The sequence below is a fragment of the Pleurodeles waltl genome, chromosome 7 (assembly GCF_031143425.1).
Source record: "Pleurodeles waltl isolate 20211129_DDA chromosome 7, aPleWal1.hap1.20221129, whole genome shotgun sequence".
NCBI classification, from domain to species: domain Eukaryota; kingdom Metazoa; phylum Chordata; class Amphibia; order Caudata; family Salamandridae; genus Pleurodeles; species Pleurodeles waltl.
This window is the reverse complement of record NC_090446.1, coordinates 1,325,831,497-1,325,844,013: the sequence shown is the minus strand read 5'-3', so window position 1 is coordinate 1,325,844,013 and position 12,517 is coordinate 1,325,831,497. Positions and strand designations below refer to the sequence as shown.

Sequence of the window (12,517 nt, the reverse complement as noted above, 5' to 3'; positions counted from 1 at the left end):
TTTATCTACACCCCACCATAGTAACAAATCTTCACCATTCACAAAATTGTTCGCAAACCCCTCCTAAATCTCAACACCTAGGTCCTAGAACTGTTTGCCTGCCATCGCCGAGCTTAACAAAAAATATGTTTTTGCACGTTCCTGAAAACCTGTTTGTTTATGAAGATATACCGTTTTTTTCCTTTTTAACAGTCATTTTTTCCTGCGCTATTATCATTGTAACAAAACATTAGTGATGGAAGTGCCAGCGTTTCTTAATCTTTTTATGCAACAAATTGAAATGTCTGCAATAGCAGTCGTTTCTCTAAGCAAAGCTGTCATGGGCCCTGTAGCAAACCAGGAAACGCACACTCAGCCTCTCCAGGGCAGTTAAAAATAAATATAATTGGGATGCATGGTGTTCTCATACTTCGCACCCTGGTGCCACTGCACTTGCTGCACTACTGATAGGTACTCCACTGATTATACGATTTCGATTGTTTGCTATACACGTCAGCTTTTGCCTTCTGTTGTGAGAATAGAACACATCAGAAGCATTCCAATTCGGTGCAGAGACAGAAAATTAGAAAATAGATTTGTTACACCAAAAAATACAAAGTATATATTTGCAGTTAATAATTAGCCTAAAATGGCGAATATAAACAGTCCATTTGTGAAGTCGGAAAAAAGGTGGGGCAAAGTAGACAGACCTGGTACACTCACTATACGTTTAACATTGCATTTCTTTAATTTTGTTCTTTTACCTTTAGTTTTAAAACTAAGCTTCCTGTTTGAAAAATGCAGCAAAACATTTTAGTAACGGGGCAACAACCTGGGAAGAAACACAAAGATGTGTTTTCTGTTCTTGACTCAACCGCAGCAGATGCGGTGAGTTTCTGGCAGATGTTCGCACAGCAGGGCCCCGCCCTGCAAGCAGAGAGAGTTTTGCCATGATCCCTTGCAGCAATGCCTGGCTGCCACGCCCTCGCTCTCCACCCAGCTCTGTCTGCTCTGAGGAGACTCCCTGAGCCTAGGCACACTCCCTGTTGACTGCAGACGAGGACAGATATCTTCGCTTCTTCTGCTTTAAGAAGGACAGGGTAAGTTCAGGCCAGCTATTTGTTGCAGAACAACGACAGGCGTGTGCTTTTTAAACCCAGATGCCCTAATGACGCCGCGGGATACAGTTCTACTTAAAGCAATGTGTTCCGTCTCTGCCGCCGATGATGAGCCCTCTTTAATAGGTGGTACAAAAGTCGAGTTATTACTTATATTTTAAAAGCGAGATATTTTTTGGTTTGAGAGGAGGGGCGTGCTTCTCAACTGTAAATTGAAATTCATTTGATTGGGGGTATTATTAGGGAGGGCTGCAAAGGTAAGTGGACCCATCTTGCTTAAGGAGAATGGGGTGGGTGATGTCATATTTAGATATTTGCGCTGGACGTGTGCATTCTGCGCACTCAAAGTTGAAAACATTTTAGGTATAAGTTTCAATTTCCATTTGTAACATACTGGGCTTCACGGGTCAGTGGGGTGAAATTACTTGTGAAAATGTGGACACGGGAGCTGTGTTGTTAGTGAAAGACGATTTACCGAGGGGTGTGTTGTGTGAGAAGGGAGGTTTACGGCTCTCTCCGGGAGTGTCAGCGAACTCTCTCTCTTTTTCAACAGTGTCTGATACCATAAAGAGACTTTCCGTGGTTTTGGAGGCTCATTGACAGGGAAAGATGCTTTCGGACATGAGGAAAATTGTGAGGAGCTTGTGGCACGTGGCCAGCGCAGGATGCTGTAGGCGTGGGTGCGCCGTGAACCGTTTGAAGCACATGGACCCAGAGTGTGAGGAGCTTTGGATGGGGGGCAGTGTAAGGAACTGGGAGACCTGGGAAGTGTGGGAGCTTTGGGTATGAGGACAGTTTGAGGACCTTTGGGCACATGAATCTGAGGAGTTGGGGTTACAGGGATTCGGTGTGAGGAGCCTGGGGTACATTGACAGTGAAGGATGCTTTGGACTGATTGGGATGCTCACCTGTTGTTTTCTGGGGGAGTGTTTCTGTTTTCAGTGAGACTCCTGTTTTTAAAGTCAGTGGGACTCCAGGGTCTTGATCACAAGGAACTTTACTCCTGAGTGCAGCCTGTGGAGTTTAACAGAAATCCGATCTATGGGAAATGATAGCGACACATTCACACAAAAAGCATCTCTGTATCATTAAGCCATGGGTGAAGGGTCTGTAGAAGCAATTTATAAGGTGGTACTGGCCCATTTAACTATTTGCCAGATTATCAGGTGTGGCCCCTCTGTTATGGCAGAGGAGCGTCGTCCCACTGCTGAAAGGCAGCAGAAAAATACATCCATAATAAAAGTATTTTATTATCATTTTATTTTTCCACTTAGCCAGTCTGCTGAGTCTAGGGTGGGGCAGGGCCATCCCCTGCATCAGCATTCACAAAATTGTTCGCAAACCCCTCCTAAATCTCAACACCTAAGTCCTAGAACTGTTTGCCTGCCATCGCCGAGCTTAACAAAAAAGATGCTTTCGCACGTTCCTGAAAACCTGTTTGTTAATGAAGATATACCATTTTAACAGTAATTTTTTCCTGCCCTATCATCATTGTAACAAAACATTAGTGATGGAAGTGCTAGTGTTTCAGCGAGCCCCCTGTTTTTGAAGTCAGTGGGTCTCCAGGGTCTTGATCACAAGGAATGTTACTCCTGAGTGCAGCCTGTGGAGTTTAACAGAAATCCAATCTATGGAAAATGATAGCGACACATTCACACAAAAAGCATCTTTGTATCATTAAGCCATGGGTGAAGGGGTTGTAGAAGCAATTTATAAGGTGGTACTGGCCCATTTAACTATTTGCCAGATCATCAGGTGTGGCCCCTCTGTTATGGCGGAGGAGCATTGTCCCACTGCTGAAACGCAGCAGAAAAATACATCCATAATAAAAGTATTTTATTCTCATTTTATTTTTTCACTTAGCCAGTCTGCTGAGTCTAGGGTGGGGCAGGACCATCCCCTGCATCAGCAGGGGGAGGAGGAGTAGTTGATGCACTGTAAAGGTGCATGTCGGTTTGGCCGTCTGTCTTAGGCCACCCAAACCGACATGCGCACTTAGAACTCTCTACCTGTGCTGTGTTCCACACCCGGGTCACTAACTGAGTGGCAGTTCAGGCTCCCAGTCACTAACTGAGTGGCAGTTCAGCCCACTCAGGCCAATCCTGGAGCTTCTCTCGTGCTGGGAAACATTCCCCCCCCATTCGTAGGTAACATTGGGCATTAGTTGTACCTCATTAGTACCATTTTAATACCCAAGTATAGCAATTAACAACAGAAAGGTGACCAGTCCGGCTTTGCAAAGGGCCTTCCACTGCAAGGCCACACGTGTCTGCATTTTAGTAACTTTTGAACCGTTTGAGCTAGAAACATTTTTTTGTTAAAATCTGCAGATAATGCAGCAGATGATAGATTATGTGGCAAATGCAGCAAATCTATACTTGTGTGAAAATTACCACGGCCACACAATCACAAAATTCCAGTGGGCCTGGCTATGGGGTTTTTGCAGCCCTTAACGGTATGCTGCACATCATTTGTAGCTATTAGCAGTGAGGTGTAGGGCATCTGCAGCCCTTAGCAGTGTTGGATGCAGCATTTGTAGTCAATAGCAGTGGCTATGCAATAGTTGTAGCTTTAAGTGTTTCAAGGGGAATTTGTAGCCCTTAGCAGTGATCTATGCAGCATTTGTAGCTACAATAGTGTTTATGAGGCAGTTGTGTCATTTACAAGGGTTTTGCAGCACACCTGTAGTGACTGGCAGTGTGCTATGCAGATTTTGTACATAATAGCAGGTATTGGGGTATTTGTAGTTATTAAGGTAACTGGTATGGAGAATGTGTAGCTATTAGCAAAGAGATATGGAGAATGTGTAGCCTTGAGAAGTGTTGTGCGGAAACTGCAGGTCTCAGAAATACAGCAAAGAAATGTGTAGACATTAAAAAGTTACTATGTGCAATTACATCCATGAACATAGTAAATGCAAAACACTTGAAGACATGCAAAATCATCTGAGGAATTTTAAGTAATTATCATCAATATGTCGGGACATAGCATACATGTCAACATTTTAAAAGGGGAAAGCGGGAGATTTTCAAGAAATAATTGGGAGAATGTATTTCTCTCCACTGACCCCTATTGACGCAGAGGCAATTTAAGGTGGCAGACAGTCAAAATAAAGCCATTTATTTTTCTGCTTTAAAAATCCCGAGTCTCCCGCCTAAATCGGGTCCATTGTCATGTATGTCATATGCACACTGTGTGAACCAAAACATGCCCAGGTGCTAGGGTCATCCAGTGCCGATGACCAGAAAGTGCTTTCCAGCCACAAACGTATGTGATTGACCAAAGTTCTCTAGATGGGTTATCCGGATAGGACTCGGGCATCTCATAGCTCTAGTATTCTGCTAAAGCCGGGGGAGGATGGCGGAGGCGCTGTGGGGACCGGGCTCCCTCTCAAGCGTTCACTGTGGAGGACTGTCCCCCTTGGGAGCTGGGCCCCTGGAGAAGGAGAGTCTTTGGAAACTTGGGCCCTCTGAGACTGGAGCCGTGGCTTCTCTCGAACTGGTGCCATGGGTTCACTCTCGCGCTGCTTCTCTTCAGGCTGGGCTACTCTGAAGCTGGCACTGTGGAGAACGGGCACCTCTCGAGACGGTGTTTTTGAGGCAGGTTAAGCCGTGGAGACTGCGCCCCTCTCAGACAGGTACTATGGATACTTGCCAGCAGGCAGCGAGGAGGCCCAGCCCCTCGCAGACTGACACCGCGGAGACTGTCTGGGTCCTCTCGAGAGTGAACTGAGCTCGTCTGTTGAACATCTGCTTAGCCCAGCCCTTCCCAGCCCCTGCCCTGCTGTTGCGGCATTCTGCCTAAAGTGAACCAAACGCCCTGTAAACTAGGGCATGTATATTTGTTTACAAAGTCATACATGGGATTTGCCACAATTTGAATGGTCAGGTGGAGTTCATAGCGGGCTAATGGGCACGGATTGCCTTCTGACCAGATGTAAAGATCACAGAGGCACAATCTGTTTGTGAGGGGTTTTCTAGATCATAGTTCCTATCCTGCGTTTGTTTTTATTAGGAAGATCCCTCTTCTTCTGTGGCCATGGCTATCGACTCTGGCTGCACCTTGTTATCGACCACTGTTGGCACACAGTGCTGAAAGTGCAGTGCACATTTTGCGTGTTAGTCAAGCTATATCTCTGTTCACTTCAGGGTAAAAGGTGAAATGAACCAGCCTCCATTTTTTTTGCTGCCACGGCAGCCGCCATAAACAACAGTGACGTAACAAAGGCCCCTGCAGCGCTAACGGTGCGGGGGACCCCCGAGCTCCAAGGTGCTCCGTGTACTTTGCAGTCCCCTACCCCCCTCAAGTTTCGTTACGTCACTGAGGAACGAGGCATAGGCCCATAGATGTAGCCATTAGAAAGCAAAGTGTCTCTGAACGTAATTTCTTTTAAAACTCTTTCAAAACATCATTTGAAAAATAAGTTTTTTTGATTTTCCATGGCTCAGGCACATTACACTCATTAGTTTCACCTAAACGTAGGCCTGCAACGTTTACCAGTGTCAGCTGTTTGTTACCATTGCTTAGTGTAAGGAGGCCCTTCATGACTCAGTAGAGGCAAGGCCCCGAAACAATCATACTACCCCTCACTCCCTCCCTCTCTCTCTCCCATCTGTCTGCAGAACTGGTTTATGCCATGTGCACATGCACTTATAAATAAAACCCATGTTCAAGCAGACCCAGTGCATTGTCTCATTGCAAAGACTCAGCGTGTGAAGTGCAGAAAACCAAGAGAGTGTATGGTAATCTTGATGGCCAAGACGCATCTGAACTCTTCTATAGTGATGAGATGGGGTTTGGCATTTGCACTGTAGTGCCACGTCTGATTTTGTGTACTACACTAGCTCCAAATAACAGGTTTTATTGTGCATTTTTTTTTACTTTAATAGTATATATGCAGATGCAGTATAATATCATATTTACTACCTATAATTAATGTGGGATGAGGCTGTGACTTACTAGTGGTGATGGTCCTGTCACCTACCGGCAAGATAAATAAAAGCAGTATAAACACCATTCAAGTATCACAGCATCGTCAATCATCTCTTTATAAAACACAAACATGAGCAGTGGTGGCAAAAGAAAGGACTCATCAGGCTTCAGGTCAGGCTGCAGCAAAGAGACAGCTATCTTAAAAACCTTACACAACGTCTGCTTGCCCACATTGATGATGGCTGCCTCCTGACACTGGCAGGACCTTCCCCGCTGCTTTCAACTCCTTCAGACATCCCTTCCTCATCCTCACCCTCACAATAAGGTTTCTTATGGGATTCACATGCAACAGTCTTTACTGGCTTGACATCCCAGCTCCTTTCTACTCCTTTAATCATCCTTCCCTCATCCTGATCCTAAAGTCTCTTATGGGATTCACGAGCAACATTCTGTACTGGTTGTTCTCCTACCTACTCAAATGACAGCTTTTACCATTTCGTTCATGCGTACCTCCAGTTCTCAGAAGACCCCATCATCTGTGGAGTCCCTAAGGGTACTATCTTGTTCCCCGTTACCTTCAATCTTTACATTTAGCACTTTAAACTGCATTAAAATTCATCAGTTTGCTGATGACACTCAACTCTGCTTCAAAGTCTCCACTTCACCAGACATCCACCACCTCAAACACTGCCTGCACCGTATCCATACACGTATATCCACCATGTGTCTGAATCTCTACTCCACCAAAAGAAGATTCATGCTATTTGCCCAGAACAACAAGCAACAAGTACACCAAACCTGGCTGTACAACATGAACCTGGATATGTTAAAGTGCTTACCCAATGCTGATGTTTTCTGATTTAGTCTGGATAACAACCTCCTCTTGAAGAAACACCTTACCAAAATGCCAAGATTGTCTGGTACCAACTTTCTCTAGTAAAGAAAGTGAAATTGTTCCTCCCAGAAACAAACTTCAGAAGTACTGTTCAGGCCCTCAGACTCATGAAACTTGATGGTTGCAATCGGCCTCCAAGACTCTACAGTGAAACAAGAGTCATTGTCCACTCGCACTGCTCTGATGTCCTTTCGTCATCCATTGACTGCAATTTTGCCTTTGACTTTGTACAAAGGGCAGCTGCCTTTCGGGTACGTTCCCGCTCTAAAAATACCACATGTATACATACATACCTTTCCATGACAGAGTGATGACTTCAGCACTTTTCCAGTCTGGAGAAACCACATCCGGCTCTCACATCACACCACTTTTTTGAACCCAGGTGCCCTGGTGTTGAAGCCCACAAGAATGCCAGTACAGAAAAACAGATTGTTTGGAGGGGTAACTAGTCCTCAGGGTTTCTTAAAAGATGGTTAGCCCTCACTACAATCATGACCATTTTGCGGTTGAGTTCAAGGCCTGATCACATGCGTTTGCATTTGTTTGCTCAAAGCTGACAGGACTTTGTCCACAGCGTTGCTTTTTACCAACCTCAACACTTTGAGCATCACTGATGGATGTTCAAATGCTTGCATACGTTTTGGTATGTGAAAATATTGTCAAAAAGCAAGTTTTTTTTCACATTGGTATAACATCAGCTGTTCGTCACCACTCATTATTAGATATCTACGTTTCAGAAGATTCCACAAAGGAGATACTTTCAGCACTGGGGCCAGCCCAGAAGCTTGCAGGTCTCCTGCTGTTCACATCTAATTAGGGCACCCTTCTCCAAGGTGAGGACTAATTATAAGCTAATGCTGCCAACTCCCACCATCTATGGTGAGATTGTCAGCAGAATATTCGATTCCTCAGGTTTAGCAGCGTGTTTCTTTCATTTAACCAAAGCAATTGCAGTAACTTAGTTGGGACTGAAGCCAGACGACATCTGTGAACAGTAAGTTCTTCTTAAGATTATCCTGCGGTTAAAACGTTGCTTTCACTTCCACATTTTGCTAGGAAAGCACAGGTTAAAATGAGTTTAAAGTTAACTAGATTATTTGGAGTCAAACTAGGCTTTTTCACTAGTGGTCGCACAGGGGCTTGTATCAAGCATCTGAAAAATGTCTTACATGGGTCAGCATAGACGGACATTCTGCCAAATGTTGTCAACTTCAAAAATATTTAGGCATGAGCCAATGTTCTCAATTGTGAATACAAAGGAATTTGTCTTAGAGACCATCATTCTTTCACAAGACCTTTTGCTTCCCCTCTGGCTGCAGATTTTGAAGGGGTGGTCCCTTCACTTCATGCATGAATATCTTCTGTTTTTTTTTAAAGAACTGATAGAGCTAACAAAGTTCTGGGAAGCAATGCTCTAGCCTGCTTTCGGTTGACAACTAGAAACTATTTTAACACCTCTTAGCTACTGTTCTGGGTCTGACGTGTCCTGTCTGTGAAAAGGTCCTTGAGCAAGAATAGCCTTTGTGTACCTTCAACAAAGGCTTGCAGTGCCCTTTGTCTTAAACGTCTTGTGTCTCCATCTGCCTGTGTTCATCTAGTACAATCTATCTAGGAACAATCAAGCCTTGGCCTGTTTTTTGTTGGTTCTATTTTATTTTCTAACTTTCAGGTGCCAGTACATTTATTACTCACTCAGCGGTTTGAGATAATTGATCTTGGTTCTGTGAAGGGGGCTTCCCAGAATCTTATGTTCATTAAAGGTGGCTGGTGTTAACATTGCTCAGGCAAGGGCTATGTGCTCAAGTCTATTCAACTCCAAACTTGCATCGTTGACGTAAGCTGCATTAGGCCCTGTTGGAGGCTGTGTGAGGCTCTGTTGCTCGCTGCGTTACGCTCTGTTTGAGATGGCTTGAGACTGGTGAAGGTGGTGAGAGGCTGATGCAAGCAGCATGAGACTGATGAAGTGGATGCGTAACATTGTTGGAGACAGCGTAAAGTTCTTAAGGGGATTATTGGACTCTTTGGTGGCAGTGTGATGCTCAGTGGGAGGCGGTTTGAGGCACTATTAAGAGTGTGAGGTACTGTTGGAGGGTAGTGCGGACATAATGCATGAAGTAGAAAGGGTGTCCACTGGTATTCTCTTGCATACTTGTTAAGTGCATATTTTAAATGCAAACATATATAGATAGGCCCTATAGGAATGGACCATCACCCTGCTCAATGAGTGTGAACAAAACCCTGGTAGACAGAATGGCACGTATCACGAGTGGTGGATACTGAAAGAGTCATAAACCACAATTAATGAAATGGCGACTTTTTGAGTGGATAATTGATTGTCCATTTAAGGAAAAATATGACTGCATGATCAGCAAAGCACTGTGTGTGTCCCTGCTGTCCCAACTCCACTCAATTTCTTGCCGACACTTCACCCATCCCCCTTCCCTTTGTGAACAATCTCATGACTGGGAGACTTGGGCAGCAGAGAAGTTGTGTGCAGTGACATTTAGAGAACAAAAGGGGAGTCGTGTGAGCCTTGAGGTTGTGAGGTACCAATGTCATACTCTGTCCTGGAGTGTGCAGTGCATGGGCAATGCCTCTTCTAGAGATGTGTGATATATCTATCTATACCATACTGTACCCTGTATTTCGGTGGTTCCCAACCTTTTGACTTCTGTGGACTCCAACTTTATCATTACTGGAACCCGGGGACCCCCACTGAATCATTATTGGAATCCGGGGACCCCCCATAGAGTCTTTACTGAAAGATGGGGACTTAATCTGTTAATATTATTTCATTTTCGTAGCAGTCACGGATCCCCTGAGGAGGTTTCGCAAACCCCTAGGGGTCCCAGGACCACAGGTTGGGAACCCCTGCTGTAATGTGCTGCATATGGGTCATACCTCTCCTTGAGATGTGACATATCTAGCCATAATATTCCGCTATCCTAGAGTGTGCTGGGGAGGGGCCATAGCTCTTCCTAAGTTATATGCAACATATCTATCTATACTGTACTCTAGTCTGGAGTACTCAGTGTAAGGGTCATTCCTGTTCTTGCGATCTGTGTGACAAGTCTATCCATACCATACTCTCTCCTGGAGATGTGTGGGACATATCATGCTGTCATGCTCCTATCCTGTAGTGCACCCTACAATGGACATATCTCTCCTTGAGAGGTGTGCAACATATCCATCCGTACATATGCTATCCTGGAGGATGCTGTGCAAGAACCATACCTTTCCTTGAGATGTGTGTGGCCCCATCGTGGTGGCTGAAGCCTTTTACTTTTGAGCCAGTTCTACTATGGGTCCTGAGCAGCTGAGCCAAGTACTCACGTGCCTCAGACAGTCTAAGGCTCTTGGGGAGGCTGGGAGAGGTAGGTGCAAGTTGGACACAGGCTTAAGATTCAAAATATCTCCAGCAAATAATAAATAAATAAATGTCCAGCCAGTTATTCCCTTTTATGAAAAGGTACTATTTATATACGAACACAAAGTGAAATTTGACGTACACAAACAATATACACAGCCCTCCTAATGTCGCCACTCTAACATTGTTAGCTCTGAGTCCCACTTCCCTATCTACTGGCAGTAGTTATGCCCCATTTATGATAGGCAACATTCAGGTTAGGCCCCGATACAAGCCTGACTCTTAGATGTCCCATTACAACTTTTTAGAAGTTAAGGTGTTTCAGTGATATAAGGCAGAGAAAGTTCCCACTGAGCTCTCTGACCTGGCGATCAGTCGTACCCAGTCCTGCTAGTGTTGCGATACAGAAGACCTCGGAAGCGTTCTGCACTCCAGCATCACAGTGGACTGGAGCGGATGCTGGCACTGAATGGTAGTTTCGTTGCTGCATGCTAGGTGGTTGGTTGTCTGCTGCACACCTTCTAATGATGTGGTAAATTCCTTTGATCCCACTTGCAAGTCGTGTAGTCACTCAGCTTTCAAAACTTCAAAGCTCCGGGTGCACAGGTCAGAACCTGCTGCTTCCTTGTGGTCATATGGTGAACTCATCGACAGAGCTCCCCCTCGCATATGGTGTACTAGGGTGGCGCCCTTTGCTCTTTACAGCAGGCTTCTATAGCATATAAGGTTGACATCTTAAGTCTGCACATGGGCAACAGCCTGATCAGTACAGAAGAGTTTTCTTCACAGCAGTCTACCATGTTTACAGGGTCACCTACTTAAGCCTGCACATAGGCTGCAGCCGGATTGGTTCAGCCACTGTTATCTCACACCCTGCTCCACTCACCTAGTTCCCCCCACTGGACCTTCGGCCCTTCAGACGTTCTCCTCCTCACAGGGTCCTCTGGTCTTTGCAGGCAAGCAGACATTGGTGCTCCAGGCTCCATGGCAGGTGGTGTTAATTTGTCTTGGCAATATCCCTCATCCAACTGGGAATCTGGCAAACTTTAATTCCCAGTCCTGGTCACACAAGGCAGAACTCTGGTTGAGCTTCTCCACGTCTATGTACAGCCCAGGCTGGCTGCTTGACAGATGACCATTTGGGAGCTTCTAGCCCCTTTTTATAATCCATTCCTAGGCACAAATATGGTTTAGTGCCCCCTGCTGCGAAGTTTTTGTTGCAGGGGGTGTCTCCTTTGTAGTGCCCACTCCACTGTCCTGTCCTTTGGCCAGGAAGCAATCTTTCAGAGCAGGAGCAACAAACCCAGATAGCCCCAGAACACAGGCCTTATGGAGTTCATTGTGAATCACAGCTAAAGGGAAACAATCATTACCACGCAGTCAGAACCACACAATGCCTTTACCATGCATTCCATTACTGCACAATGTCTTTACAATGCATTGCCTATACCACGCAAGTCATTACCATGCATATCCCTTTGCCATGCATGCCTTTACCACGAAATAGTAAGTATAAACCAGGTAAATTTAGAAGTGTTAGGTTATTTTTAGGATATAGGGTGGGCAAGGGAATTTTGGTGGCAGGAGTATTTTTAGGGTTTAGGGTAGGTAAGGGTATTTGTGTGGCTGGGGTATTTTTAGGGTTTAGGATGGGTAAGGGTATTTGGGTGTCAGGAGTGTTTTTAGAGTTTAGGGTGAGTGAGTATTTGGATCGCAAGGGTATTTTGGAGTCTAGGCTGGGTGAGGGTATTTGGGTGGGAAGGGTATTTATAGGGTTTTGGGTGGGTGACGGTATTTGGGTGCTAAGGGTATTTTTACAGTTGATGCTGGGTAAGGATATTTGGGTGGCAAGGATATTTTTAGGGTTTAGGGTGGGTAAGGGTATTTGAGAGGCACAGATATTTTTAGGGTTTAAGGTGGGTAAGTATATTTGGATGGCAAAGGTATTTCTAGGGTTTAGGGGTGGTTGAGTTTTGAGGTTAGGGGTTGGAGATTGTGTGTGTATGTGTGTGTATATATATATATATATATATATATATAAATATATATATATATATATATGGTTTTCACTTACCTCTCATCTACTTACTTTTTTGTTGTAAAAGTATGTGTGGTAAAGGCATGTGCGAGGTAATGACTTGTGTGGTAAAGGTATGCATGGTAAAAGCATATGCATGGTAAAGGACGTGTTGTAAAGGCATGCGTAGCAATGGCATTCGTGGTTTC

General features: G+C 44.9%; 1 protein-coding gene across 1 annotated transcript in view; it reads left to right on the top strand.

Moving 5' to 3' along the window:
• Window positions 1-957: 957 nt before the first annotated feature.
• Window positions 958-12,517, top strand: part of MYADM (myeloid associated differentiation marker) — a 40,634-nt gene continuing 29,074 nt past the window's right edge. The window contains exon 1 of the mRNA XM_069200671.1: window positions 958-1,079. The gene's annotated coding sequence lies outside the window, so the exon portion shown is untranslated. The remainder of the gene's footprint in view (window positions 1,080-12,517) is intronic.